Source organism: Zalophus californianus, chromosome 9 (genome assembly GCF_009762305.2).
Source record: "Zalophus californianus isolate mZalCal1 chromosome 9, mZalCal1.pri.v2, whole genome shotgun sequence".
Classification (NCBI taxonomy): domain Eukaryota; kingdom Metazoa; phylum Chordata; class Mammalia; order Carnivora; family Otariidae; genus Zalophus; species Zalophus californianus.
The window spans coordinates 55,265,451-55,293,024 of NC_045603.1; the positions used below are offsets into that span (position 1 = coordinate 55,265,451).

The 27,574-nt window shown below is 36.5% G+C and overlaps 1 protein-coding gene across 6 annotated transcripts in view; it reads right to left on the reverse strand.

Moving 5' to 3' along the window:
* Positions 1-27,574, reverse strand: part of SLC16A7 (solute carrier family 16 member 7) — a 175,242-nt gene that overhangs the window by 90,085 nt on the left and 57,583 nt on the right. Inside the window, exons 1-2 of one of the 6 annotated variants that reach the window (XM_027591775.2) lie at positions 26,546-26,609; positions 3,463-3,545 (exon numbers count right to left, since the gene is read on the reverse strand). The exons of 2 other annotated variants lie outside the window; for them this stretch is intronic. The gene's annotated coding sequence lies outside the window, so the exon portion shown is untranslated. Of the gene's footprint in view, positions 1-3,462; positions 3,546-26,545; positions 26,682-27,574 lie in introns of those variants that run through there. 3 more of the 6 variants (XM_027591779.2, XM_027591780.2, XM_027591778.2) reach the window with 3 other exon arrangements.

Sequence of the window (27,574 nt, forward strand, 5' to 3'; positions counted from 1 at the left end):
ACTCATAATTCTTTGCTTTGAAACTTTCACTTGCAAGCTTCACTGAATAAATTTTCTCTTGAAAATGAGCTATGACTTCCTAATCTCCAAAATCATTGTGGCTCCTCTCATTAGAATTTCTATGGTATTTAACAATATTTAATTGTACTTTGTACTTGAGACTTTGGCTTCTATTTCACTATTTTACTACACCTCCTTCTATGGCTAGTTTTCCTCTTTAGGTCCAACATATGTTGGTTCTCATAAAGGCTATATTGTTGATTCTCTCTTCCCTTTCCTACTCTCCATAATATTGTCTACCTCTATAAACTCAGTTACCACTTTTATACGTGGTGTGTTCCAATTCTCTATCCTTTGTAGCAATGCTTTTCCTAAGTTATAATTCTTTATTTCTTAGTACTTCCTACACATTTCAAAAGGATATCCCACTGAAATGTTAAATTCCCTTAAGTCTATTAATTGTAATAACAGTTCCTAGGCTGAAAAACCCTAAGTCCTTTCTTCTGCATGCATAATTTTCTCTAATAGCTCTTGAATGCATCTTTCTTTCCATTTCTCTTTTGACTACCATAGTTCACATCCCTGTTCATCTCACACTGTCCCCTAAGGAACTGTCTCATCTTCAGTATCCCTTACTTGCCTCCCATACCCCTCCACACATCCAGCTTCCCTTTGATGCACTTAGCAAGATTAATCTCCCAACAATATCCTCAGACTGGGTTACCCCACACCCAAAAACTTCAATGGCACTGCAGAGTCTTGAATTCAAGGCACTGCAAATTTGACTATACTAAATCTTTCTTGCTCATTTTTACCATTCTCAATGCAATTTACCGTTCTCTCTACTCTATTAGGGAACACCTGTCCCCCAGGATGTTTACAGACATTACAAGGATATAAGTAATCAGGTAGCTTTGAGGAATTCTCTGGTAAATGGTGTATTTATTTCACAATTTCTCAAAGTCTTCAATTTGCTTTAGTTATAGGACAAAAAGCTCCCAGACTTGTTTTAGTGCAGGAAGTGTTTATTTTCCCTCCAAGAAATCTAGCGCCCCTTCATTTACCCAACCCTCCTACATTGTCACATGAAGAAATAATACCCATCCTTCCATACAAATAAGCGATGCCTTTTAATATAAAATCATGAAAGTCTGGCTAATAATTTATAAGAAAGGAAAATCCACATTCTCTAAAGTCTCAAAGCTATTTGATTCTACCATACCATATTTTATTTTTGAAATTATTCATGTCTATCTCCCATCCTGGACTGTAAGTATCTTGAGACCATGAACCATGAATAAATCTTATTTATGTTCTCTATAGTAACTACCACAGTAACCTCAGATTGAGTAAACAACTTCATTCTAGGATATATAAAATTTGACACTTTTTTTTAATAGTACTTCACTTCTAGCCCTTTAGAATGAAGAAATTTATGTACATTCAAATATATAAACTAGCACTTAGTAATAATATAATAATCCTAACATGGTGTTTGTTACTCATACAATCCTAAAACAGACATTGGGGCTAGAATCTGCAGATAATGACAAAATTTACTCAATGGATTTAGTTTAAATGGCTAAATTTATTTCAGTAAATGGAGTACAGGATTCACACAGCACTAAATGAAAGTAGGTAAATTTTGGTCTCACAGAAAACTTTTTAAAAGCCAGTCAAATTCCAGTCAAACTACTGAAAATTCCTGGTTTCACCCAGTTCTTTTGGGGTAAACATGTAAAATTCATTACCAAGGAACTTGGGGAATAAAGCTGCATCAAGGGATTCATGGAGTCTGGGACTACTTGGCTCTAAGCTGGCCCCTCTAAGTGATGGAAATAAATATACCTTTGAATCTAGCCCTATCTTGAGAGGAGTTCAGACTGACTACACCGTGTCCCTTAGAGACCTATGAAAATATAACCTGAATGTCACTAATGCCATCTATACCTAGAGCTGACCGACTCTCTCAAAAGAACCAGTAAGAGAGATCTCCATCCAAATATAAGAAATACTATAGGTTGAATCACTATTTGAAATATTACATTCAATAATAATTGACCTTAAAAAGGGGCTGCAAAATGAGAACCACTCTTCATCCCTCTTCATTCCCTACCATGCTTACACCTTTCTCTAACTAGATGCATCTCTTGATAAACAGAGAGATTATTATAGCAGACAATTTGGTTAGGAAAAATATTATCAATAATTTTTCTACAATTTTTGAAGGAGTTCTATTTTTAAGAAAATGTTTACAATGAGCAATGGAGGCTTCTAGATTCAAAGGAGAACAGCATGTTTATACAGAGGATTGTTCCGATTCAAGTAAAATGGAGGTTCCAAACTATGCTCAGAGAGCTAGTGAACTGAAGATGATTCTAGGAATCCATTTGCACGAATTGATTTTGTTTCATCATTGTTGTTGTTTAGTCTCGCTATGTGGCTACAGGCTGAGAGCTAAGTGCATGGAGACCTACAAAAGAGTAAAACAAAGCAGTAAACAAGATGGATGGCATGGTACCCGTACTGTCCAGTCTGCAGATTCTAATGGACAGAGAGTCCATTAGAAATGTTCTCCCAAGATTTTGAAGCTCTGTGCATACTGATGTTTTAAGATTCAGAAGATAAAGTTTGGTATAAATTTGTACAGGGGGCATTTTTCCCATTACTGCCTGCATCCCAGCTTCAGGTCCTAGATAATCAATTATTTTGGAGCATCAGAAGATAAGGTCTTTTCCATAGGCAATGTTTTGTTTTTGTTATTGCTGTTGTTTCCACTGAGGGCATTAAGATTGGTGAGAAACAGTAGTGGCAAAGCTCACTTGATCTCTTTCTGATCTCATGTGATTCCTGGAAATATTTGGTGGAAGACTTTTCAGAGAATTCAAGGCCCTTGTGAAAAAGCAAAGGGTGAAGAGTCAGAAGAACTGGGATTATTAATATCAAACTGACTCTATATTCAGTTAATATTCAACAAATATCAATTGAAAGTCTACTATGAGGGCGCCTGGGTGGCTCAGTCGTTAAGCGTCTGCCTTTGGCTCAGGTCATGATCCCAGGGTCCTGGGATCAAGCCCCGCATCGGGCTCCCTGCTCAGCAGGAAGCCTGCTTCTCCCTCTTCCACTCTCCCTGCTTGTGTTCCCTCTCTCACTGTGTCTCTCTCTGTCAAATAAATAAATAAAATCTTAAAAAAAAAAAGAAAAGAAAGCCTACTATGTGCCAAGTGCAGTGGCTACAGTGCTGAACAAAATGAATTCCCACGGGTGTGTATTTCAGTGGGGGAGAAGTACAAAAAGAAAGTTATAAATATAAACAAGATAATTACATTTGATACCTTACATAAAGAAAATAAACAGGGTATTACGATAGAAATTCATCATCCAGGGCAGGGTAAACAATAAGAGTCTGCAAATAAAGTAGCCAGGGAAAGGAAAATGTGGAGGAAATTTTGTTTCACTTACGTCTAAAAAGCAGAAGCTGAGGAACCTTCTTCCTGACTTCTTCTCAATTCAAAACATAACAATCAAGATAATTCATCCTCAGTCTAAGAGAAATAAGACTAGATATAATCCCTATGAAGTTCAAAGTTGTTTTTCAAATCTGGTTAATCATTATCTGGAAAACATTATATTGGAAAATGCCCTTCATTTCCTGTGACACTCCGCCCCAGGGCTCTTGTAAGCTCTAGGGATCCATTCACTTGCTCCCTGCTTCATTCTTTCTTGACTATGGGTCACAGGGACTCAGCCTGTTTTTTTGTTTTTTACAATCCACAGTGTTTTCATTTTTTTAGTTTTAAAGATTTTTTTCACCATACATTACATCATTAGTTTTTGATGTAGTGTTCCATGATTCATTGTTTGCATATAACACCCAGCGCTCCATTCAATATCTGCCTTCTTTAATACCCATCACCAGGCTAACCCATCCCCCCACACCCTGCTCTGAGAAACAAACAGGGTTCATCCTGTTTTCTAATCTTCTTGTCTGTTGCCTCTCTGTCCTCTCTAAGAGTTCTACTCTTGCAGTTTGACTGCAAAGTGGGATAGTCTCCCTAAACCTTTTTTTTCTTCCTGGTCCTAACATTAGGCAGAAAACTCCTTTCTTTTTCAGATTATGAATCATCCTTGTGGAGAAACACATGGGGATAGTAAAAATGATAAACATGGCTAAGTTCTACAGCTTACAGAGCATTAACTGTGCTGGTCTTCAATTACAGATCTTGCCTCTCTCTGAGATAATTAAAGTAGAAATGAATTTCTATCTTGAGTTCTTATTCCTGAAGATAAGGAATAAGCCTCTTCCTTCATTCTAATTCTGCCCTTATGACAAAATCAAGATAGAACATTGTGTTTTCACATCTTCTTATTTCCAGTGTTCATTCATCCATTCACTCACGTAACATTACTGGTATCTCATTTTATGCCAGACATTAAAAATATAAAGATGACTAACACACAAACTATTGTCTCTGACCTATGAAATAATTCAGTATAGGAGGTAAATTATAAAGTAGATGATTACAACATAGTATGATAAACATCATTACATGGGTAAATTCAGATTTCTATGGAGAAAGATGAGGAAAACCAAGACTACATGGTGATAAGTTAAGGAACTATCTCAAGAGCAGTTGAAGTCACAATGACCAGGGTGAGCTGAGTCTTGAAATTTGAATGGGATCCACTCCTGGGATAGACTGAGCAGGGTGGGATTGGGAGGGTTAACAGATGACAAGAAAATATACCAGTTGGTATGTCCCAGAAATAAGAGACAGCATGACATCATGATGCTGTTAGAGAGAAATGAGGTGAAAGAACATATAGTCTATTCATCTTAGAATTGTGGAATTTACATTCTGCTTTTTGAGCAAGGGAATGATTTAGTTAGCTTGCATTTTAGAAAATAATCCTAGAGACTAGTATCCAAAATCTATAAAGAATTTATCAAACTCAACACCCAAAGAACAAATAATCCAATCAAGAAATGGGCAGAAGACATCAACAGACATTTTTGCAAAGAAGACATCCAAATGGCCAACAGACACCTGGAAAAGTGCTCAACATCACTCAGCATCTGGGAAATCCAAATCAAAACCTCAATGAGATATCACCTCACACCAGTCAGATGGCTAAAATTAACAAGTCAGGAAACAACAGATGTTGGCAAGGATGCAGAGAAAGGGGAACCCTCCTACACTGTTGGTGGGAATGCAAGTTGGTGCAGCCACTCTGGAAAACAGTATGGAGGTTCCTCAAAAAGTTGAAAATAGAGCTATCCTATGACTCAGCAATTGCACTACTGGGTATTTACCCCAAAGATACAAATGTAGTGATCTGAAGGGGTATGTGTACCCCAATGTTTATAGCAGCAATGTCCACAATGGCCAAACTATGGAAAGAGCCAAGATGTCCATCAACAGATGAATGGATAGAGAAGATGTGGTATAGATATACAATGGAATATTATGCAGCCATAAAAAAAAGAAATCTTGCCATTTGCAATGATGTGGATAGAACTAGAGGGTATTATGTTAAGCGAAATAAGTCAATCAGAGAAAGACATGTATCATATGATCTCACTGATATGAGGAATTCTTAATCTCAGGAAACAAACTAAGGGTTTCTGGAGTGGTGGGGGTTGGGAGGGATTGGGGTGGCTGGGTGATAGACATTGGGGAGGGTATGTGCTATGGTGAAAGCTGTGAAGTGTGTAACACTGATGAATCACAGACCTGGACCTCCGAAACAAATAATACATTATATGTTTAAAAAAAAAGAAAAAGATAGTAGGAAGAGAAAAATGAAGGGGGGGAATCGGAGGGGGAGATGAACCATGAGAGACTATGGACTCTAAGAAACAAACTGAGGGTTCTAGAGGGGAGGGGTTTGGGGGGATGGGTTAGCCTGGTGATAGGTATTAAAGAGGGCACGTACTGAATGGAGCACTGGGTGTTATATGCAAACAATGAATCACGGCACACTACATCAAAATGATGTAATGTATGGTGATTAACATTATATAATAAAATAAAATTTAAAAAAATAATCCTAGAGATAAGGTAGAGAAGAAGATGGTTAAAGAGATGGTATAACAAAGTAGTTAAATTCTATTGCAGTAATCTGGAAAGGACATGAGAAAGCAGTAGCCATGGAGACAGAAGGGCAAATTTATTAAAAATAACAATGGATATACAATATAAAACAGGTAAATTATGACATCAAAGACATAAAATATGAGAAGGGAAGTAAAGGGTAGAGTTCTTATATGCAATTGAAGTTAAGTTGTTGTCATCATAAAACAGACCATTCTATCTATAAAATGTTTTATGTTAGCCTCATGGTAACCACAGAGTAAAACCTATAAAAGATACACAAAAGATAAAAAGAAGGAAATTAAAGCATACCACTAAGAAAAATCACCAATTTAGAAGAGAAAACAGCAAAAAAAGGGAAAAAATAAGGGAGCTACAGAATAGTTAAAAACAGTAAGATGACATTAGTAAGTCCTCACCTATCAATAATTATTTTAAATGTATGGATTAAATTCTTAGTCAAAAGTCACAGAGTGACCAAATTGAGGGGAAAAAAAGACCCAATTATACACTACCTATAAGAGACTCACCCCAGTTTTAAGGATACACATAGGCTCAGAGTGAAGGGATGGAAAAAGATTTCCATACAAATGGAAATCAAAAGAAATTGGGGTGCTATGCTTATAGCACTCAAAATAGACTTTAAGTCAAGCATTCTAAGCAGAGACAAAAAATGTTATTATATAATGACAAAAGGCTCAATTCATCAAGAGAATATAACAACTATAAATATATATGAAGCCCAAAATGGAGCGCCTAACTGTAGTAAGCAAATTCTAACAAAACTGAAGAGAAGAAAAAGACAACAATACAATAATATTAGATGATTTAAATGCCCAACTTTCAACAATGGATAGATCATCCTGACAGAAATCAATCAGGAAACACTATACTTGAAATATACTTTAGTCCAAATAGACCAAACAGCATATATAGAGCATTCCATCCAACAGCAACAGAATGCACATTCCACAGAACATTCTCTAGGGTAGATCATAAATTAAGTCACAAAAGAAGTACTAGCAAATTTAAGACTTAAATCATACCAAGTATCTTTTCCACCATAATGGAATTAAACTAGAAATCAATAACTGAAAAAAACATTGGAAAGTTCACCAATATGTGGAAATTAAACAATATACTCCTGAATAACCAATGAGTCAAAAAAGAAATGAAAAATTATCTTGAAACAAAAGCAAATGGAAACACAACATGACAAAACTTATGGGAAGTAACAAAAGTAATTCTAAGAGGGAAGTTTGTAGTGATAAACATTTACATTGAGAGAAAAGAAAGATCTCAAATAAACTAACTTTGAACCTCAAGAAACTAAAAGAACAAAATAAGCCCAGACTTAGCATAAGGAAAGAAAGAAAGATTAGAGCAGAAATAAGTGAATCAGAGACCAGAAAAAATTAGAAAAGATCAATGAAACTAAGAGCTGGTTTATTTGAAAAGATAAAGAAAATTGACAAATTTTTGACTAGACTAAGATAGGAAAAAGCACATTCAAATAAATTCGATCAGAAATGAAAGAGGAGACATTACCACTGATACCATAGGAATACAAAGGATCGTGAGAGACCACTGTGAAAAATTATATGCCAAAAAATTGAATACCCTAGAAGAAACAGATGCATTCCTAGAAACATACAACCTACTAAGACTGAATCTTGAGGAAACAGAAAATATGAACAGATTAATAAGTACGGTGATTGTATCAGTAATCAAAAACCTCCCAACAAAGAAAAGTCCAGGACCAAATTTATTGAGTGGTAAATTCTAACAAATATTTAAAAAAGAATTAATACGGGTGCCTGGGTGGCTCAGTCCGTTAAGCGACTGCCTTTGGCTCAGGTCACCATCCTGGAGTCCCTGGATCGAGTCCCGCATCGGGCTCCCCACTCAGCGGGGAGTCTGCTTCTCCCTCTGACCCTCCCCCCTCTCACGTGCTATCTCGCTTTCTCTCTCTCTCTCTCTCATTCTCTCTCTCTCAAATTAATAAGTAAAATCTTAAAAAAAAACATTGTTTAAAAAAAGGCTTGCATTTAAAAAAATAATAAAAAAAATAAAAATAAAATAAAAAATAATTAACGCTAATCCTTCCCAAATGCTTCCAAAATGTTGGAAAAAATATTAGAATGGCTAAAATGAAAAACACAAGGAACAAGTTTTGGGAGGATGTGAAGAAAAGGAACCCTCATGCACTGTTGGTGCGAATGCAAACTGGCACAGCCACTGTGGAAAACAGTATGGGGGTTCCTCAAAAAATTAAAAATAGAATCATCATATGATCCAGTAATTCCACTGCTGGGTATTTACCCAAAGAAAACAAACAAACAAACAAAAAACAATAATGCACCCTTATGTTTATTGCAGCATTATTTACTATAGCCAAGATATAGATGGCCTATTTTTAACAAGACAAGAGATAACAAGTGTTAGCAAAGATGTAGAGAAAAGGGAACCCTGATGCACTGTTGGTAAGAATATAAATTAGTAAAGCTACTATGGGAAAGAGCAAGGAAATTCCTCAAAAATTAAAAATAGAATTATCGTAAGATTCAGCAGTACCAATTCTGGGTATATATCCAAAGGAAATAAAATCACTATATCAAGGAGATATCTGCACCCCCATGTTCACTGCAGCATTATTCACAATAGCCAAGACATGGAAACAACCTAAATGTCTGCTGATGGTTGAATGGATAAAGAAAATGTGAGATATACATACACAATGTGTATATGTATACACACACACACACACACACACACACACACACACACACACACACACTTGGGAATACTATTCAGTCATAAAAAAAGAAAGAAATTCTGCCATTTATGACATGGATGGACTTTGAGAGCATTATGCTAAGTGAAATAAATCAGACAGAGGAAAAGAAATACTGTATGATCTCACATATGCAGAATCTAAAAACATTGAACTCATAGAAACAGAGAGTAGAATGGTGGCTGCTAAGGATTGAGGGGTGAGGGAATTGGGGAGATATTAAATAAGAGTACTAACATTCAGTGATAATGAGTAAGTTCTGGGGATCTAAAATATAGTACAGTGACTATAGTTAACAAAACTTCATTATATACTTCCGAGTTACTAAGAGAATAGATCTTAAATACTCTCACCACAAAATAAAAATGGTAATTATATAAGGTGATGGAAATGTAAACTACCCCTATTGTGGTCATCATTTTACCATATATAAATGTATTAAATCATCACATTGTACCTCTTTCATTTACACAATGTTATATCTCAATAAGGCTGAGAAAAAAACACACAAAAGCAGTGGATCAATACAAAGTTTAGAATAACAGCTACCTCTGGGGTGCCTGGGTGGCTCAGTGGATTAAAAATTTAAGCATCTGACTCTTGATTTTGTCTCAGGTCATGATCTCAGGATCGTGCGACTGAGTCTTGACTCGGGCTCTATGTTGGGTACGGAGTCTGCGTAAGATTCTCTCTTTCTCTCCCTCTCCTTTTCCCCTTCCCCCTTACTCTTTATCTCTCTCTCTCTTAAAACAAACAAAAACAAAAAACAGTTTAGAGTAACAGTTACTTCCTTTGGGAGCAGGTTGGGGATGAAACAGGAAAGGAATAAAGTCATTTCAAGGGATGTTTCTAGTAAATTCTTAAGCTGAATGGTAGGTTTCTGGATATTCATTATATTAATATGCATTCTAATTTATGTATGTATTACTTAAAACCTTTTGTATTTATCAAATATGTTTATGTGATAAAGAAAATACATAATAATAGTAATGTTATTTTATCTTCTTGGTAGATAAAAATACTGTAGGAAGGAATTGAGTATTATTTTCTCTCCCTCCATTTCCTGCATTTTGCTTCCTTTTCAAGGTGACATACTTTAATTCTTTAAAAAAATAATTTTATAACATTATAATAGTTGAAAGTACTCCTGAGAAGAAAGAGAAAAGTTATTTCTTAGTTTTCTGTTTTCCAAAAATTATAAGCTCAGTTAGTGAGGGCTGTACCTAATTGTGTATGATTGTTTTTCAAGTACATTTGCTGTGCTCGAATAGATAATTGTAACAAAAATCCAATAATTAGTAAATGAATTTTTATATAAATGAGGTTTACTGTTAGGTACAAATTTAAAAAAAAATCAGGAGTTACTTGACATCAAAAAAGAAATGAGCAGGATCACATCAGTATACTTAAAAACACACTGCAACTATACTTTTTTAAAAATAAGGTTTTAATTTAAAATGATTAGTTTATTCAAAATGCACACCCTCAATATAAAAGAAATTGAATTTTTTCATCCAATTAGTGAAAGCACATAGTCAAAATACTAAAAATGAGGTAGATTGTTTTTTATCTAGAAGCATAATAAATCAGAAGCAAACTCTGTCAAATGTTAGTCATTGAGAACATCAATCTGTACAATGACTCGCTGTCAACTTCAGGTTTGAGGCTTAATCATTTCAGAAGCAAGAAAGCCATGAGTCATATTTTACCCAAGAGACACTTGAGAACACATATTCATGCTGTTACTCTCATAAATTTCTTGACAATTTGCCTCAAGGTCAATTGGCAATGAAATAATAGAAATTTTAAATTTTGAGCAGATTATGTGAAGGTGGATTTAATGAATACTTAGCCTGTATTGTCATTTGGCCTCATGCATATATCCATCGGAAAGTATGAGACAGCCTACAAAACTAGTAAAACATGTAATAGCCCTGAAGTACACTTCATAAGCATGTGAATGACATATAAGCACTGAATGATATCAGGATAACTGACTCCAGATCATTTTTTCTAAAGAGTTAGCTTTTGGAGTTTTTAAAAAATGTTTTATATCCAAAGAATCATAATTCATTAATTTATGATACCTACATAAATTTTATTATATCATGCATCATATTTATTTAAAGACCATAATATAAAAATGGTAATAATGCAAAATTGGCTAGAAGTTATTCCCCTCCCTATATCTACCTTTCTAAATTGTTCCCTTTCACGTTTACTCTGGGCTTGGCCATGTGACTTATGGTGTGTGTATTAGTCTGTGTGGGCCATCCTAACAGAATACCATAAACTGGGTGGCTTAAACAGCAGAAAGTAATTTTTTCACACTTCTGGAGGCTGGAAGTCCAAGATCAGGGTGCCAGCATGCTCGAATTCTGGTGAAAACCTTTTTCCTGGCTTGCAGAAAGCCACCTTCTGTGTGCTCACATGGCTTTTTCTTGATGCATGTGTGCAGACAGAAAGATATCAAGCTTTCTGGTGTCTCTTCCCACAAGGGCAACCATTCCATCAGACCTAGTGCCCCACCCTCATAACCTGGTTACCTCTCAAAAACCCCATCTCCAAATGCCATTACATTGGGGATTAGGACTTCAAGAATTGGTATTGCGGTGGGGGGCCCAAAAACATTTGGTCTGCAACACTGGCCAATGGAACAAGAGCAAATATGAAACAAGCAGATACTTAAAAACCATTTGTGCATTTGAGACCCTCCTTTCTTGTTGTTCTTGAGACCCTTGTTATCACTACCCTATAAAGGAACCCAAGCTGGCCTGCTGCTACAAAGGATCATATGGCCTTTTTCCATCTTCATTATTGCTGATCCAGACTATCTCAGTCATGATAAAATTACCTGAGAGCGGAGGATCAGTCTTACCACTCTCTGAGACAGTTATAATCACAGATTACCACCACTCTCCCCAACTCATTGGGCCTTTCAAACACTAACATTATTTCATATGTTACTTAGGCCCACATATTCTTCTCTGGACACTGGGATATTCACTAATGGTCACCTTAATCTGTTCTACCATCAGAATTCTGCCAAAAGAAGCTTCCTTTATTCTAGCATTTAATTCACAAATATTTATCAAATAACTCCTACATGGAAAGAATTCAATAGACTAAAATTAGGGGCACAACAGTGGAGCAAGATACAGCCCATGCATTCACACAGTATGTAATTATTTGGGAGATAACAAGAAAAGGTGGAAAATTATAATACTCTGTGGCAGCTTTTCTCAACTGTAATGGTCGGAACCAGCAAATACAGAATGACTTGAGTGACTATTTCCTCAGTTGTCCCAAGTATGTCACATAAACATTATGCACCTTAATGCAAAGGAGGTAAGTTAATTCAATCCATTCTAAAGTTTATGGCATTAAGTTGTAAATTTCTCATCAAACCCTAGTTGAGAAAAAACAGTATATGGTAATAACCATTGTATTAGGAAGTACAATCAATCCAGCCTGAGGAGATTATAAATATATTTTGCTTTAATCTTTATTGAGGAACATGAATAATTAAGGGAAAAGAAAAGAATAATCCAAAAAGAATATTTTGGGGGTGCCTGGCTTGCTCAGTTAGTAGAGCATGCGACTCTTTTTTAAGATTTTACTTATCTATTTGACAGAGAGAAAGAGAGAGAGAGAGCACAAACAGGGGGAGCAGGAGAGGGAGAAGCAGACTCCCTGCTGAGCAAGGAGCCTGGGATCATGACCTGGCCAAAGGCAGACACTTAACCGACCGAGCCACTCAGGTGCCCCAGCTCGTGACTCTTGATCTCAGGGTCATGCATTCAAGCCCCACACTGGGCGTGGAGCCTGTTCAAAAAGAAAAAAGAATAAAGAAAAAAAAAGAATATTTTGCATAGGTTCTTGGTAAAGAGATGTTAGTACACTTGGAGAACTAACAGATAAAACTGACTTCCTCTTTCTGATAGTTAACCAGTGATGCCCCAGAAAATGTCACAATCCAAAAGAGACTAAAGTCACTTGGAAGAACTAATAGAATGAAAAACACAGTTGTATCTTTATAAAGTATTTCCAATATTAAATTCAGTGTTATGATAAGAAATGGATGTTATGGTTTTTTTCATTGTTGCTGACGTCTTCCTAGCCTATATGAGACAGTTATTCACTATTTCCATGATTTTAACCTATGCTAAGGAGAAAAAAAAGTCTTAATTAAATATTAATATAAAATGTTCTTTTGCTAAAAAATACAAAGGACTACCAGTAGACAAAAACAAAAACAAATACAAAAAATAAACATATTCACCAGTAACTTGTCTAGTCTATAAGTAACAGTGCATCCCTTTACTGAATTAGGTTTAATTTTGTTTCACATGCTGGGATTCTTATCTTCAGTATTTATTCTGTCTATGTTGATGACATGGTCTTACCAGGAAATTTCAGAAGTATCCTCAAGAAACAACTGAATCTATTTGCCAATTACTGTTGGAAAGAACAGCTCAGTATTAATTATGCCAAACCTAACTCATCATTTTTGGTAGATATTCTTCTACAACCAGATATAAAATCCTAAAAATTCTATCCAACAGGTTAGCTTCATTATACATGGGAGTGTTATGTAGCAAAATCATCCTGTCATGCTTATTACACTGCTCAAAATTCTAAGTTTTATAAGAGCCTTGTAAGTTATTTTATGGACACTTCTTGCCTAAAAATGTCAGGGTCAACTCTTTTACGCTTTAGAGTACAGAATTCTGCAGCTTTATTAAAGCTTTGGTTCAAATAGCTGACTAGATCCAAAACTGTATTTGAATTAAAGTCATTGGACTACTATAAAAGTACTCTTGCAGAAACATATTGGTATGGAGATGGCACATCTTTCTTCTAGGTAAGAATACAAGGCTCTGATTTTTATATAATAATGTCATTTTTGCAACCCACACAATTAGAATATAAAGCGGGTCTATCTTATTGCAATAGGTGATGCAGAATGGCCAACTTATTGCAATAGGTGATGCAGAATGGTCTTTCTTATTGCAATAGGTGATGCAGAATGGCCAACTTTAGTCAAAAGTCAGCTAACAGATCAAGATATTTCTGTAGGGTTGCTGGAGGGGAGGTGTTCTGGAGGAATGGCTTAAATAGCTGATGGGGGTTAAGGAAGGCATCTATGGGTATTAAGGAGAGCACGTACTGCATGGAGCACTGGTTGTTGTGTGAAAACAATGAATCGTGGATCACTACATTGAAAACTGGTGATGTATTGTATGGTAACTAACATAACATAATAAAATAAAATTTAAAAAAAGAAAAGAAAAGGGAAGACACCTGTGATGAGCAGTACGTGTTGTATGTAAGTGATGAATCACGAAGTTCTACTACTGAAACTATTACACGATATGTTAACTAACTGGAATTAAAATTAAAACCTTAAAAAGAAAAAAAGGTATTTACTTAAATTTGCATTTGGATATAAGCCCTCTGCTGCAAGCACATGATGATGAAAAATAAAATCTGAAAAGAGAAAACCAAAGTAAATAACTAAACCTAATGATAATAATCATAATAATAATAGCAACAACAGTAAACATCTCCACTGACCAGAAGCACACTCTGGTGAAACATGAGTCTCCTGGAATCTGGAGCCAGAAGCAGTCAATGAAGCAAAAGTTTATGTTCTGTATAATAGAGAGGAGGACTTGAACAAGTGTTTCATGCAAGATCAGGGATGAGAGAATCACCCACTGATATAAGCCAGGAGCCAGTCTAGGCCTGTCTTCCATTCCCTCAATTCCTCCTGAATGGAGGAACAAAAAATAAAACTGTTTCCCCTCACCACCTGGGATAATATTTTTTTTTACACTGGAGCCAATGGGTCACAGGCAGAACTTTGCAACAAAAATTAAATGAAGCTATTCCATGGCTTACATCTAGATTTCTATAGATTTCACACAAGCACAGAATGTGGAGCAGTGAGAACTCTCCCACACGTTGAAAACTGCTTGTTGAAGCTACGCATATCTTACAATCATCAATTTCTCTCCTATGTACACGTTTGTGCACAAGAAGACAGGTAAAGAATGTTTATAGCTACATGAAAATAAGAGTTTTAAAAAATTGATAAGAAATTAACTGCATATCAATAAAAGAATAGATAACTAAAGTATGTATATTCTTGTTAAAATGTCTATACTACCCAAAGCAATCTACACATTTAATGCAATCCTTATCAAAATACCAACAGCATTTTTCATAGAACTAGAATAAACAATCTTAAAATTTGTATGGAACCACAAAAGACTCCAAATAGCCATAACAATCTTGAAAAAGAAAAGCTAAGCTGTAGGCATCACAATCCCAAACTTGAAGTTATATTACAAAGCTGTACTGACCAAGACAGTATGTTACTGGCACAAAAACAGACACATAGATCAATGGAACAGAAAACTCAGAAATGGACCCATAGCTATATGGTCAACTAACCTTCAACAAAGCAGTAAAGAACATCCAATGGAAAAAAGACAGTCTCTTCAATAAATGGTGGTGGGAAAACTGGACAGCAACATGCAGAAGAATGAAACTGGACCACTTCCTTACACCATACACAAAAATGAATTCAAAATGGATTAAAACTTAATTGTGAACCAGGAAACCATCAAAATCCTAGAGGAGAACACAAGCAGAAACCTCTTTGACATCGGCCATAGCAACTTCCTACTAGACATGTTTCTGGAGGCAAGGGAAACAAAAGCAAAAATAAACTATTGGGACTTCATCAAGATAAAAAGCTTCTGCAGAGCAAAGGAAACAATCAACAAAACTAAAAGGCAACCTAATGAACGGGAGAAGATGACATATCTGATAAAGGGTTAATATTCAAAATGTATAAAGAACTTATCAAACTGAACACCCAAAAAACAAATAATCTGGTGTAAAAATGGGCAGAAGACATAAATAAATATTTTTCCAAAGAAGACACAGATGGCTAACAGAAACATGAAAAGATGCTTATCATCACTGGGCATCAGGGAAATACAAATCAAAACTACAATGAGATATCACCTCACACCTGTCAGAATGGTTAAAAGTAACAGCACAGGAAACAACAGATATTGGCGAGGATACCGAGAAAGGGGCACTCTTTGCACTGTGGGTGGGAACGCAAACTGGTGCAGCCACTCTGGAAAACAGTATGAAAGTTCCTCAAAAAGTTAAAAATAGAGCTACCTAGGATGCAGCAATTACACTACTAGGTTTTTACCCAAAGGATACAAAAACACTAATTCAAAGGTACACATGTACCCCGATATTTATAGCATTATTATCAACAATAACCAAATTATGGAAACAGCCCAAGTGCCCACAACTGATGAATGGATAAAGAAGAGGTGGTACACATACACAATGGAATATTACTCAGCCATTAAAAAAAAATGAAATCTTGCCATCTGCAACAACATGAATGGAACTAGAGGGTATTATACCAAGTGAAATAAGTCAGAGTAAGACAAATACCATATGATTTCACTCATATGTGGAATTTAAGAAACAAAACAGATGAACATAAGGGGAAAAAAAAGACAGAGAGGCAAACCAGGAAACAGACTCTTAACAACAGAGAACAAGCTGATGGTTACGGGGGGGGAGGTGGGTGGGGGAAGCATTAAATGGGTGATGGGGATTAAGGAGGGCACTTGGAATGAGCACTTGGTGTTGTATGTAAGTGATGAATCACTAACTTCTACACCTGAAACTAATATTACACTGTATATTAACTAACTGGATTTTAAATAAAAACTTGAAAAAAATGAAAAACAGAAAAATTATGTATATTCATGGAATGGAATATACAGAGTTAAAATGAATGAGCTAAAGCTGTATGTTTGAGCTGCTCCAATAAAGCATATGGCAAAGGATTAATCTAGTATTATGCCAATATACAAAATCTGATAATTCATAAAACTTTATAAATTATATATGGATGCATATATATAGTATATAGTATAGTACTATAATATAGTATATAATATTAGTACTTAAGTAACTAAGACAACATTTAATTACTCTATCAATAACTATATTATATACATACTATGTGTTTGGCACCATTCTAGGCACTGGGTATAAGCAATCAACAAAAGAGACTGAAATTCCTGCCCTTATAGAGCTTATATTCCAGTAGAAAGAGAAGAGGAAACAGAGAAGAAACAAATAAATGAGATGTGAAGCTTTCCCTATGATGACTACTCTGGAGTATAATGAAACCTAAAAGGGAAATGTGGAGAGCTGAGGGTAGGGTGCTACAATTGTAAACCTCATAGTCAGAAATGCCTCACAGGATACCTGGGTTGCTCAGTTGGTTGGGCGACTGCTTTCGGCTCCAGTCATGATCCCAGAGTTCTGGGATCGAATCCCACATCAGGCTCCCGGCTCGGCGGGGAGCCTGCTTCTCCCTCTGACCTTCTCCCCTCTCATGCTGTTTCTCTCTCTCTCTCTCTCAAATAAGTAAATAAAATCTTAAAAAAAAAATTAAAAAAAATGCCTCACAGAGGAAGTCTCACTAACAAAGAGACTTATAAGCAAAGATGTAAGAAGGTGTGAGTATGAGATAAAAAATTGTCTGGAGGAAGAACACATGCAAAGGTCCTGAGGCTGCAGTGTGCCTGACAAGTTCAACATGAAACAGATGTAGAGGCATACTGTAAATTATACACAGCTATATAAAGAATAGTTATGATGTAAAGTTATTTTAACAGAACTATCAGGTTAGGTGGGAGAGAGAAAAATGCATTATACATGGATTCAGGTCTCCAAGAACTTCAAAGCAGCCTATATCACTCTGAGAATAAGCAATAAAAGAAGGAATGAAGGCTGAAGACGCAAAAGATAAAAAGTGGAAATACTAGTTTCCCTAGAAAATTTCCAAATTCCCAGTCAACTTTTACCGGGGTGGGGTGGGGAGCAGACAAAGAACAAAACACTTTGCAAAAAAAAAAGTACTTCTCCCTATCGTTTCTCCTACACGTCCTACCTGTGATGGTTAATTTTATTTATCAACTTGGCTAGGCCACGGTGTCAGTTGTTTGGTTAAACAATAGTCTAGATAACTGCTGTGAAGGTATTTTGTAGATGTAATTAACATTTATAACCAACTGACTTTAAGTGAAGAAAAGTACCCTTCACAACATGGGTGGCCCTCATCCAATCAGCTGAAGGTCTTAAGAGCAAAAACTGGTTTCCCAAAGGAGAAAGAATTCTGCAGCTAGTTATCAAACCATTCTGAATAACTACGAACTCAACAGGAGAGGGGCAGAAGGTATACTGCAGCAATTTATAGCAGAGAACTTCCCTAATTTGGAGAAAGAAACAGGCATCAAAATCCAGGAGGCACAGAGAACCCCTCTTAAAATCAATAAAAATAGGTCAACACCCCGACATCTAATAGTAAAACTTAAGAGTCTCAGAGACAAAGAGAAAATCCTGAAAGCAGCTTGGGACAAGAGGTCTGTAACCTACAATGGTAGAAACATTAGCTTGGCAACAGACCTATCCACAGAGACCTGGCAGGCCAGAAAGGGCTGGCATGATATATTCAGAACACTAAATGAGAAAAATATGCAGCCAAGAATACTATATCCAGCTAGGCTGTTACTGAAAATAGAAGGAAAGATAAAAAGCTTCCAGGACAAACAAAAACTAAAAGAATTTGCAAACACGAAACCAGCCCTCCAAGAAATATTGAAAGGGGTCCTCTAAGCAAAGAGAGGCCCTAAAAGTAACATAGACCAGAAAGGAACAAAAACAATACACAGTGACAGTCACCTTACAAGCAATACCATGGCATGAAATTCATATCTTTCAATAGTTACCCTGAATGTAAATGGGCTAAATGCCCCAATCAAAAGACACAGGCTATCAGATTGGATAAAAAAAACAAGACCCATCGATATGCTGTCTGCAAAAGACTCATTTTTGACCCAAAGACACCTCCAGGTTGAAAGAGAGGGGGTGGAAAACCATTTACCATGCTAATGGACATCAAAAGAAAGCTGGTGTGGCAATTTTATATCAGACAAATTAGATTTTAAACCAGACTATAATAAGAGATGAGGAAGGGCACTATATCCTACTTAAAGGGTTTATCCAACAAGAAGATCTAACAATTGTAAATATCTATGCCCCTAACATGGGAGCAGCCAACTATATAAGCCAATTAATAACAAAAGCAAAGAAACACATTGACAACAATACAATAATAGCGGGGGACTTTAACACCCCCCTCACTGAAATGGACAGATCATCTAAGCAAAAGATCAACAAGGAAATAAAGACTTTAAATGACACACTGGACCAAATGGATTCCACAGATATATTCAGAACATTCCGTCCCAAAGCAACAGAATACACATTCTTCTCTAGTGCCCATGGAACATTCTCCAGAATAAATCACATCTTAGGTCACAAATCAGGTCTCAACTGGTACCAAAAGATTGGGATCATTCCTTGCATATTTTCAGACCACAATGCTTTGAAACTAGAACTCAATCACAAGAGGAAAGTTGGAAAGAACTCACATACATGGAGGTTAAAGAGCATCCTACTAAAGAATGAATGGGTCAACCAGGAAATTAAAGAAGAATTAAAAAAATTAATGGAAACCAATCAAAATGAAAACACAACTGTTCAAAATCTTTGGGATACAGCAAAGGCAGTCCTAAGAGGAAAGTATGTAGCAATACAAGCCTTTCTCAAAAAACAAGAAAGGTCTCAAATACACAACCTAACCCTACACCTAAAGGAGCTGGAGAAAGAACAGCAAATAAAGCCTAAACCCAGCAGGAGAAGAAAATAGTAAAGATCAGAGCAGAAATCAATGAAATAGAAACCAAAAGACTAGTAGAATAGAACACCAAAACTAGGAGCTTGTTTTTGGAAAGAATTAATAAGATTAATAAAGCCCTGGCCAGACTTCTCAAAACGAAAAGAGAAAGGACCCAAATAAATAAAATCATGAATGAAAGAGGAGAGATCACAACCAACACCAAAGAAATACAAACAATCATAAGAATATATAATGAGCAACTATATGTCAACAAATTGGATAATCTGGAAGAAATAGATGCATTCCTAGAGATGTATCAACTACCAAAACTGAACCAGGAAGAAATAGAAAACCTAAACAGACCCTTAACCACAAGGATATTGAAGCAATAATCAAAAATCTCCCAAAAACAAGAGCCCAGGGCCAGATGGCTTCCCAGGGGAATTCTACCAAACATTTAAAGAAGAATTAATACCTATTCTTCTGAAACTGTTCCAAAAAATAGAAATGGAAGGAAAACTTCCAAGCTCATTTTATGAGGCCAGCATTACCCTGATCCCAAAATCAGTCAAAGACCCCATCATAAAGGAGAATTACAGACCAATAACCCTGATGAACATGGATGCAAAAATTCTCACCAAAATCCCAGCCAATATGATCCAATAGTACATCAAAAGGATTATTCACCATGATCAAGTGGGATTTATTCCGGGGCTGCAAGACTGGTTCAACATCTGCAAATCAATCAATGTAATACAATACACTAATAAAAGAAAGAACAAGAACCATATGATTCTCTTAATAGATGCAGAAAAAGCATTTGACAAAGTACAGCATCCTTTCTTGATCAAAACTCTTCAGAGTATACGGATACAGGGTACATACCTCAATATCATAAAAGCCATCTATGAAAAACCCACAGTGAATATCATTCTCAATGGGGAAAAACTGAGAGCTTTCCTCCTAAGGTCAGGAACACGGCAGGGATGTCCACTATCACCACTGCTATTCAACATAGTACTAGAAGTGCTAGCCACAGCAATCAATCAGACAACAAAAAGAAATAAAAGGCATCCGAATTGGCAAGGAAGAAGAACAAACTCTCACTCTTTGCAGATGATATGATACTTTATGTGGAAAACACAAAAGACTCCACACCAAAACTGCTAGAACTCATACAGGAATTCATTAAAATGGCAGGATATAAAATTAATGCACAGAAATCAGTGGCATTTATATACACCAACAAGACAGAAGAGAAATTAAGGAGTCGATCCCATTTACAATTGCACCCAAAATCATAAGATACCCAGGAATAAATCTAACCAGAGAGGCAAAGAATCTATACTCAGAAAACTATAAAATACTCATGAAAGAAATTGAGGAAGACACAAAGACATGGAAAAACGTTCCATGCTCATGGATTGGAAGAACAAATATTGTGAAGATGTCAATGCTACCTAGAGCAATCTACACATTCAATGCAATCCCCATCAAAATACCATCCACTTTTTTCAAAGAAATGGAACAAATAATCCTAAAATTTGTATGGAACCAGAAGAGACCCCGAATAGCCAGAGGAATGTTGAAAAAGAAAAGCAAAGCTGGTGGCATCACAACTCCGGACTTCCAGCTCTATTACAAAGTTGTCATCATCAAGACAGTATGCTACTGGCACAAAAACAGACACATCGATCAATGGAACAGAATCGAGAGCACAGAAATGGACCCTCAACTCTATGGTCAACTAATCTTCAACAAAGCAGGGAAGAAATGTCTAATGGAAAAAAGACAGTCTCTTCAACAAATGGTGTTCGGAAAATGGACAGCCACATGCAGAAGAATGAAACTGGACCATTTCCTTACACCACACACAAAAATAGATTCAAAATGGATGAAAGACCTAAATGTTAGAAAGGAGTCCATCAAAATCCTAGAGGAGAACACAGGCAGCAACCTCTTCGACCTTAGCCGCAGCAACTTCTTCCTAGAAACACTGCCAGAGGCAAGGGAAGCAAGGGCAAAAATGAACTACTGGGACTTCATCAAGATAAAAAGCTTTTGCACAGCAAAGGAAACAGTCAACAAAACCGAGACAACCGACAGAATGGGAGAAGATATTTGCAAATGACATATCAGATAAAGGGCTAGTATCCAAAATCTACAAAGAACTTATCAAACTCAACACCCAAAGAACAAATAGTCCAATCAAAAAATGGGCAGGAGACATGAACAGACATTTTTGCAAAGAAGACATCCAAATGGCCAAGAGACAAATGAAAAAGTGCTCAACATTGCTCGGCATCAGGGAAATCCAAATCAAAACCTCAGTGAGATACCACCTCACACCAGTCAGAATGGATAAAATTAACAAATCAGGAAACGACAGATGTTGGCAAGGATGCGGAGAAAGGGGAACCCTCCTACCCTGTTGGTGGGAATGCAAGTTGGTGCAACCACTCTGGAAAACAGTATGGAGGTTCCTCAAAAAGTTGAAAATAGAGCTACCCTACGACCCAGCAACTGCACTATTGTGTATTTACCCCAAAGATACAAATGTAGGGATCTGAAGGGGTATGTGCACCCCAATGTTTATAGCAGCAATGTCCACAATAGCCAAACTATGGAAAGAGCCAAGATGTCCATCAACAGATGAATGGATAAAGAAGATGTGGTATACATATACAGTGGAATATTATGTAGCCATCAAAAAAAAAAAAGAAATCTTGCCATTTGCAACGACATGGATAGAACTAGAGGGTATTATGTTAAGCGAAATAAGTCAATCAGAGAAAGACATGTATCATATGATCTCACTGATATGAGGAATTCTTAATCTCAGGAAACAAATGAGGGTTGCTGGAGTGGTGGGGGGTGGGAGGGATGGGGTGGCTGGGTGATAGACATGGGGGAGGTTATGTGCTATGGTGAGCACTGTGAACTGTGTAAGACTGATGAATCACAGACCCGTACATCTGAAACAAATAATACATTATATCTTAAAAAAAAAAGAAAAAGAAAAAGAAGATAGTAGGAAGGGGAAAATGAAAGAGGGGAAATCGGAGGGGAGACGAACCATGAGAGACTATGGACTCTGAGAAACAAACTGAGGGTTCCAGAGGGGACGGGGTTGGGGGGATGGGTTAGCCCAGTGATGGGTATTAAAGAGGGCATGTATTGAATGGAGCACTGGGTGATATACGCAAACAAATCATGGAACACTACATCAAAACTAATGATGTAATGTATGGTGATTAACATAACATAATAAAATTTAAAAAAATAAAAATAAAAGAAGAAAGAATTCTGCCTCAAAACTGTAACGTAGAAACCCTGCCTGAGTTGCTAGGCTGCTGACAGGCCCTATGAATTTTGGACTAGACTGAAACATCAACTCTTACATGAATTTCCAGCCTGCTAGCCTGCTCTGCAGATTTCAGACTTGCCAGCCCCTATAATTGCATAAGCCAAGTCCTTAAAATTAATCTTTCGGTTTTGTTTCTCTGTAGAACCCTGACTGATACAGAGGACAGAGCATGGAGACACAGAGAATTGTTCTCAAGCCTAAAACCTAATGGAACTTGTTCTGCTAAGTTGCAAACTTGCTTTAGACCAGTGACCCTTTTTCCTTCCAATTTCTCCCTTTTTGAAGAGGAATATCTATTCTACATCCGTCCTACTGTTTTATCTTGGAAGCAGATGACTCACTTTCTGGGCTTCACAGGTCCACAAATGGAGAGGAATTTTGCCCCTGAGGGCAAATACCCCAAGTCTCACCCTTTAACTGATTTAGATAGCATTTGGACTTAGAATTGATACTAGAATGGTTAAGACTGTGGATGATATTAGGATTGGGTGGATGTATTTTTTACATGGGAAGGACATAACTTTGGGGAGGATCAGAAGTAGACTGTTATGGTTTGAACTGTGTCCCTCAAAAAAAAAAAAAAAAAGTGCATTTAAGTCCTAATCTCCAATACCTCATTATGTGACCTTCTTTGGAAACAGGGCCAATGCAGATATAGTTAAGATAAGGTTATGCTGGAGTAGGGTGGACTCCTAATCCAGTATGACAGATGTCCTTATAAGAAGACGGCCAGGTGAAGACAAAACAACACAGACAGAATGCCATGTGAAGACAGAGGCATAGATTGGAATCACGTTGCCACAGCCTGGGGCTGTCAGTAGATAGAAGAGGAAAGGACGGGTTGGATCCTTTCCTAGAAGCTCCCAAGAAAGCACAGAGGAGTGAAAGCTCTCATTTCAGACTTCAGGTCTCCAGAACTGAGAGAGAATAAATTTCTGTTGTTTTTAGCCACCTACTCTGTGGTACTTTGTTATGGCAGCCCTGGGAAGTGCTCAATAAGGATTTATAGTCTACCAGGTAAAGTTTTATATAAATTCACATGATTCTCATACTAAACAAGTGAAGGAACACTATTATTATTGTTATAACCCCCATTTATAACTCACTTAACAGAGGCTCTTACAGTTTATGTGATTTACCCATGATTTGCAAAACACCTTAACTGTGATGCTGGGGCTTTGAGCTAGTTTTTCCAACACCTACACTTTACAGCATTGAAAACATTGGTACTCTCTGTTTATCTTTTAGAGAGATCGGGTATGTGTGTGTGCATGTGTGCATGTGCACGTGCGCATGCCCACGCGTGCACTATATATAGGTAACTGCCAAAGAGCCTTAGTGGATTTTTCAGCAATTCATGGGAGTACATCTGATAATGAGCTAAAGGAACAGAGACTGACTTTTTGATGGTAACTTGATTTGCATATTCCCAAAGGAAAACTGGGAAGAAGGTGAATATCCAATGGACACAGTGAATGAGAACAGCACCTACATTTTAATATGTGCAAGCCTGGCTCTGAGTATCTAATAATAAAAGATGAAGAGAAAAGTCTACTAAAAACATGATAAGAAATCTATACATACTCCACTTTTAAAAGAACCACTGTCTTCATTGTCAGGGTCTCAAAACTTAATTTTTTAAATCAGCCTAAGTCAAATAATTGTTTTATCTCTGGATAGCATGCAGATTGCTTCAAAATTTAAATGAAGATAATTCATATTTATCTGCATATTTTTATTTTACTCATTTTTACATTTCTTTAATTAGTGAAACTACAGCCACTTAAACATTAAGTTATAAATTATGAACATGTAGGCATGGTTTTAGTGTGTATCAAACTGAGTATTGGCAACACTCTCTTCTCTAACCTTGAGAACTTAAATATACCTAAGCAAGTCCATACACAGAAAGAAGGATGAGACTATATACACTAAAGTAAATGGACACACAAATTTTAGCAATGCCAACAGTGAATCTGGAAAATATCACTAGAGAATTATACCTAAAATGCCAGTGCTTATTTAGCTACACCTCCAAATAGAAATGTATTAAGGCATAAAATATGATTTCCCATTCAAAAACAGTAGGAACATGACTGATAAACCAATAACCATTATTGTCCCCCAGTAAATAGAGACTTTAGTTTTAGTCCCAGCTCTCCCAAAAGTTGTTACTTTCCCTCTCTGGACTCAGCTCCTTGTATATAACGTGATGTTCTTCAAGGTTCCTGCTAGCTCCAAATTTCAACCCTAAGATCAATGACTGACATTTAATTGCAGTTCAAAAGAAATGTAAATGGAAAACTACAATAAAATTTAGCTTTTATTTTTTTTAATTTTTTTTAAAGATTTTATTTATTTATCTGACAGAGAGAGGGAGACAGCGAGAGAGGGAACACAAGCAGGGGGAGAGGGAGAAGCAGGCTTCCCGCTGAGCAGGGAGCCCGATGTGGGGCTCGATCCCAGAACCCTGGGATCATGACCTGAGCCGAAGGCAGACGCTTAACGACTGAGCCACCCAGGCGCCCTAAAATTTAGCTTTTAATATTTACTCATCTTTATCACCTGAGTCTCAATACAACCTGTAAAACAAGTTTTCTTGGCCTGGAATACTTGCTGAAATAAGATAACAATGGCCAGATACTCTAGAAAAAAATAGGACTCTCTACATAAATTCTTCTAATTTGTGCTCTAGTGGCTTAAGCAGTATCTCTCCTTATCTTGGGAACTCAATGCAGAATATGATTACTCTGTAAATGTATAGAGTAAATAATTTTATTTTTAGAAAAGCTTTGAAAACTGTAAAATTTAGTAAGCAATGTCTTTAATTACATCCCAGCTATACAGACAGCATCACCTGCAATATAACTGTCAATAACTTCTTATCTTGCCATAATATAATCCCAAACATTTGAGGAACAAATTACCTAAGCCCCATAAAAAAAAACAATTTATTTTTACAATTTTTTCAGCAAAGTACACACAGACATTTATAAAACACAATGATTTAGAATAAGAAAAATTAGAAAAATTAGATTATCTTTGACATTGTTATATAACATCAAATAAAAATGAAATTTTAGTGATTAAAGACTGTTATTTTCAAAATGTCAGTGATAAGCAAACTTTAAAATCTTCCTTACTAATGAAGACTTGGCAGGCTATATAATATACCATATTATTTTAAGTAATTATGATTAATACATCTTTCAGCCAAGAGGTTTAAGAATGACAAGTTAGTTTTAGAAAAACATTTAAAAATCCTGTTTTCCTAAAGCAAGCACAGAATACCTCATTAGCCTTAACTCCATAAAACTCAAAAAGCAAAATTTTTAGAGAGGGACTAATCAACACTTATAGTTTTTCATTGTTCTTTCATTAAGCCTAGAACATGTAATTAGTTGATATTAAAGAAGTGAAAAAAAATCCACATGTCTATAATCTAAAGAATAGCCTAACATGGGTACAATTTGTATAATTTTAAAAGTTACCTGAATAGAGAACAGTTTTCCACTTTTCTCAGGGCTCAGAGCTGAGAACAGAGGCAACTGATCATTAACTTTTAGCCAGAAGCAAACTTGCACACATACCTCAAGAGACTCTCTGCTTTTCCCTTCCCTCCCTCTTCTCTCAAATAGGGGAAAGGTAGCCCTCTCTTTTCTTGAAGAACATGCTTTGACAGGCACAGTGAGTTCATACTTTTCACTGGGTAAAGTTAACTTGGCTTAAATTATATCCTGGGTCAAAGAAGGTAACCAAGTCTGTCAATTTGAACTGCTAAATTTAATCTTCTAATTCTTTTTCTCTGAGTTGATATCATGTAAAATACATATTTTCAAGTGTATTTACCACCATGTGATTTCATATTATGTCTAGAACACACTGCAAAAGTCCTATAATATATAAATTAATGTGCCAGTGAATCTTCACTGAGTCTAGGACTAGATAATTCAGTAAGGTATGAGCAATAATAAAGAGGCCAAGGTCAGGGGCATCTGGGTGGCTCAGTCAGTTAAGTGTCTACCTTCTGCTTAGGTCATGATCCTGGAGTCCTGGGATCAAGCCCTGGGAGCCCTGGGTGGAGCCCTGTGGCGGGCCCCCTGCTCAGTGGGAAGTCTGCTTGTCTCTCTCCCTCTACCCCTCCCCCCCAGCCATCCCCCCCCCCCGCTCATGCTCACTCATGTGCGAGCTCTCTCTCTCAAATAAATAAAATTTCTTAAAAAAGAGAGAGGGGCCAAGGTCATGTGTTGAATTCCTCAAGGAGCAGTTACCTTCCTTTTGTTGCCTAATTATAAATCACACTCTTTATTTGACCAGCCATTCTGTAAATGCATCATGCCCTCTGTCAGAAAGGGTGACACTCTTATTGAACTAAGAGTGTGACAGTGATTCTGATGGTGGGTCAGTGTTGCCGTCTTTGTATTTGAAGAAATACACTAACCTTTAGAAAAATGAAGAGCTATCATTTACTGGGTGTGTCTCATTTGCTAGGTAGTATTTTACCAAACAGTTTATGTCCA